Genomic DNA, 5,348 nt, shown 5'->3' on the forward strand with positions numbered 1-5,348 from the left:
GCTTTATGAAGTGCGAAAAAGGAACAGCAAGCCTTGTCAGGAGCACAGACGGCATATGAAGAAGTGAAACGCATGGGACGTAATTACTGCCTTTGATGAAAAGAAAAAAGCGTAATAAATTTTTCGCTACATTCCAATGAAACATGCATTTTACGTAACCTGCAGTTCACCGTATTGAAAGCAAATAGACGCCAATATTTATCGTTATAGAAATGAGCATTAATAACTGTCTATAGAAAAGAATCGTGTTTTTGGCAGTTTTATGTATTTTCTGTTTTTTTTTTTTCACTAGATGAAAACATTTCTTAACCGGTCGTCGTCGTTGATAAGCTGTAATGACTGTTGATCTGTGCCTAAATGGATTACTTGCAGCGTTCGATCCTGCCAGACACTAAGCGCTCCTCTCTCGCAAATTTCTCGAATTTTGCCTCTCTGGTAAACCCATCGCAAGCTCGCTGTCACACTAGCGCGGAGAATATGACCCAGTCGCAAATCTGGCGTTTTCATCCGCTTACTCCTCCTGTTCGAACTCCGCCAAACTCTACGCATATTCTTCTTCTAAGTGCCGCGCATAGTTAAACAAACTCTCTCTCGCGGAAGAAATCTAGCTCGACACGCGAAGACAGCGATGGCAACGTCACACGGGCTGCCTACAAAAGTCTCCGCTGGGTCCCGGTTCGGAATAATTAGGCCGACGGCGTTAATCTCGCGTCAATTAGCAGAAAAGTCATTTCAACTCGATTTACGCAGCTTGCGGAATGAGTGCGCGACTAAATGTTCGGCTTTCCCTCCTTCTCGTTCACGCCTCCCGGCTCCGCTCTCTTTGCGGAGCTGTTTGTCTTTTTTTTTCTTTTATTCGCGGAGTATCAAACTGCGGCACGCGCCCGCAAATGGTCGTCAAGTTGTTCCTGACACGTGGCGGCGAAAGCGTCGGCGCACTGTGAGCTCCGCTTCTTTCGAATGCCGAATATGCGCAAGGACACACAGAAAGGCCGCACGAGCGAACTCCGCCAAGCGCGCGCGTGAGCTGACGCCGCCACGAGCATACGCCACATAATGAGGCGCTCACTCTTGCGGGTATTTAGATTCTGCAAGGAAGCAGAGAGAGAGACAGAATGAGAGAGAGAGAGAGAAAGGGAGAGAGTGAAAGCGCGCTGCAGCAGGCTGAACGAAGGGCCTGCGGAATCCGGGCAGGCTGCGCGAATATGCGGCGCGGCTTCCACAGGCGCCTCGTTTGGAACACACTGGATTTAGATTGAACTACTGGAGTGTGCCAGTGCTTCTACTCCCGCGTGTTCGCTAAGAATTAACGAGTGAAGACGCTTTGCGGTTACGCAAGGGCACGCAAAAGATCTGCCGATGTTCGTTACAAGAAACGATCGATGCTACACTTGACCACATCGGCAACTCCCTTTGTTCAGAGTAGCGATTTAGGCTGGTCGGTGAAGACATCACCATCGCATCTCAATGGAGCGATGTATGGTACTAACCCTTCCTGCACTACGTAAACTAACGGCGCAAATACTCGAAATCCGAAACCAAAAACCGCACCCGGCAGCGTTTGTAGCGTACTTTCTTTGCTTTGTGCTTTGTACGCTTGCAATTTTGTTTTTCTCCGATAGATTACCAACTAATTCAACCGCTGGGCAACAGCGTTACGCCCCTCTCATGTTAACGTATCAGCCTTTTAAATACAGGCGTCTTGCTCTCGACGCAATGATGAACAGAGTAATACACACGAAACACTTTTGTGCTCATCGAAATAGAAAGAATATTCCTGTGTTTCATTCGCTCCCGTTTCTAAGAAAGAGCCCCTTTCATGGCCACTCTCAACGTAGCGTAAATAGTGTGGTGCTGGAAATCAGCCCACCTAACCTATTGGCATAAAGTGCCATTAGGTTCCGGAGTGCAACAAAGTACTTGTGCCCGATTGGACTCAAGAAAGTGGTTGGGAAACTGACGGCGCAGCAGGCTGCCTAGTTGCCACGCGTCCATTTATTCGATTTTGTTTCCTACTTTTCTGTCCGAATTTTCCCTCCGCACCACTGGTTCAAAGGCAGTTCCTTAAAAAGCGCAGCTGTTATATGAATAGTTAAGTGAAATAATAAATGGCTGGCCGCATATAATTTCAGGGTGTTGTATTGCAAGCCGTTCTTTTTGCTTAGAAAAAAAGATGAAATGGACACGTTTGCCCTTAAAATAACAAGCACCGAAATACGTTGAACTGCTGCTTATTTTCATTTTTCCTCTGTGCTACAGTCCCGTAATTTAGCCTACTCACTTTCATGCGCCGTCGCCCTTACTTCTGGGTCTATTGATAGCTTTTGCTTGGTTGCTTGGAAGTTGGCTTGGCTTCAGGCGCATGATTTCTGAACCTTCCTGCGAGACCTTTTGCATGGTAAGAGCAGAATATCTGCATATCTAGACAGATGTTTCTTGATTAAAAACTTTTTTTTATATATAAGTATGGTGACAGGGCCGTCGATGTGCGTCCTACCTCGGCAAAAGGGCCTGAAGAGGTTATGCATCTAAAGACTTTAATACCATTAACTCCTCCAGTGTCCTAATGGCTCGCTGCACGCCTCATTCAAAACGTTTTCTTTTTTTTTTGCGTGTTCGTCTTTCTCTCCCCCCCCCCCCCCCTTCCAAAAAAAGTTATAAAAGAACATACTAGTGGCTATCCGGTTATTTCCACTACAAACATGCTCTTGCGACATGTTCGGAGCCTGCGCCGCTTTTTAATGTGCTACCATCTCGACATTTGACGATCCACTGCAATGTCTTTATTTGCACCACGTCGGGTTCGCGTAGTGCAATGAAAAATTCAAGTAACCCATCAGGGCTTAAATCTTGTGAAGTAATGTTCATTTTGTCGTCAGGCTGCTCTGTGGCCATGCTCCACTTGAACAATTTTTGAATTCTTAACACTGCATTGAGTAGCGTCAATCTACCATTTTCACAAGCCAAACAAAAAGATATGCAGCAGGAGTAATATATTTGTTCTTAAAAACAGCCTATTCAGGGTGTGAGAGGATTTTAACCCGACTACCCTGCTCCTTCATATGCCTATCAAACGCGGCACACCACAGCAGTTAATACATGATATTCGCGCTTCTCGAATTAACTCGCTGCAACAAAAAGAAAATTAAAAACAAGTTCGAAGGGGGACACAAATTATTGCGTTCGGCACAAGCAGCTGCAGTAATGCGACACGCCTCCCCCTATCTACCCTTGGAGCGCCAATGTATCCGACACCGCCGAGAGACGCAGATCTCCGAATAATAAAAGCTTCTCTGCTGCCGCGGCACCGGTCCCGAACGTTCTGATACGGGCAGGATACATTTCCTCCTTCGAACGGCGCGCACAACTCAGCGTGGACGCTGCGGACGCCCTCCTCAAGGACGCGCCGTGAGAAGCAGAGCCGCCGCCGGTAATGCGACGTGATTACTCGGTCCACCAAGTGTTTTCTCATCGCGCCAAGTGCGACACCCATCGCTGCTGCCGGGTGCGAGATTCGGTGCGTGCGTTTGTGCGCGCCAGGCTAACGACGGCTCCGGCTCTGTGGTCTCGCCGGGCGCCGTCTAAATCGTCGTCGGCATATGATCCCCGCTGCCCGGATTGCGAGCAGCAGCTTCTAGATCGGTATCTCACCATCCTCCCTTCCTCCTCGTTCACCCCCAAAACCCCAGCTAGCCGGGGACAGGGCCCGAAAATCACGCAGACGCGAGGGTCTTTCTCGCGCGCTGATCGCTCAGAAAGCCTTCCTCGAGCCCGTTTGTCCGCTTCTGTTTGCTCTGAGGCGTACGCTGTTTCGCTTGTATGTTCGTTGGCAGCGTCGTCGTCTGCTGTCTGCCCGTTGATCGGCGCGCGCGCGGTTTATGCCGCATGCTCCCTCAATGTATAGTGCCTAGAATATACTGGCTAGTGTGTCGACCGCGGCCTCCCGGCTGGCACCGGGAGCAATGAATGCCGGCGGCCGCCGCGAGGAGCGCTGCAGAGCGGGTGGGTGCGGGCCGCGCTCCTACCGCGCTCTGCGACTGCTGCAAGGGGACTGCTCAATTTTTTGCTTTCATTAAGCTCTAACAGACCACAGCTTTCAGCTGTCACGGATGCATCTGACTATAAGTTTCAGGGTTTGTTTTGAGCATTTGACAAGTGGCGACGTATTTAACGGTTGTATCTTGCGAAAGCTTGTACGAAGTCCGGCGCGCAACCACGGTTGCGCGCCGAACTTCGGTTGCGCGCACGGATGTTTGAAACTCGCGAGTTTCAAACATCCGTGCTCACACAGGAAACACGGGATTTGTATTCTAGCGACGATTGCATAATGCCAGCTGAACCCATCCCTACCCCCTATCCAAAATCCCACCCGACAGGACTGAGAGGCGACCTTTTCCGGTTGCTGCACCCTCGAGGCCCAAATGGCCTTAACGCAGCGCGCCCGGGCTGCGGCAAATGCCAATGGGGTGCCTGACTAGGCATCCCACCTAGTGGTTGTAAGGGCGTGACCCTTCAGGTCATGACCCCCAAAACCTCTCCCTATGATTAAATAAATGTTTTCACTACCTTAATGGTCTCTTTTTTGATATAAAAACCACTTGAAATGCTGCAGTTATATGGGCTTGCATTTATGCGTTCTCTCTGTGTACTCTACATTTGCTGACAAGTAAACACATTAAGTTTTTTCATATCTTGTGTATGTGAACAACGCAGGCAACAAAATTGCGCAACACTCGTTTTTATTTACAATGAACAACAAACGCAGGGAAACAGCAGAATTACATGGAGACTAGGAGCATTTACTGGCAGCGGCTCTTGCTCGCACAAATTTCTATTTTTTCTCTTTGCTGGCACTTTAGGCACAAGGTGTTTCGGATAATCCGTAAATATTGTAGGCAGGGCGTCTGGTTTCAAACGCGGTTTCTCACGCTGGAGCTCACTGGTAACGCCGTTTACGGTGACACTGAACGTGCGCTCGATACAAGTGCTCTCAAAATGTTTCTCGCAAACCACAGCAGTTGGCGTCAATCTTCTGTCTTCCCTTTTGATGTTTCTCTCCCATTCTGCAAGCCGTATAGCATCAGATGGGGCAGTAAACATAGAAACGCGCTCTTTGTTCGAGCGGTAACCGCTTTTGCACAGCGGCACAAAGCAAGTCTTTTCTTTGCCCTGCCGCTTTGGCTTCGACATCTCTCTGTGCCGTTTATAGACAGGCAAGGGAAAGCAAAAATCCACGACTCACTCCATGAGTTGACAACACTCTAAACGACACGCTGAACGGCATGCTGAACGACACGGTGAACACACACGCACGGATACACGATCGCACACAACGCTCGCACAGAACC

This window comes from Amblyomma mixtum, chromosome 5 (genome assembly GCF_055824585.1).
Source record: "Amblyomma mixtum isolate Tamu chromosome 5, ASM5582458v1, whole genome shotgun sequence".
Lineage (NCBI taxonomy): Eukaryota > Metazoa > Arthropoda > Arachnida > Ixodida > Ixodidae > Amblyomma > Amblyomma mixtum.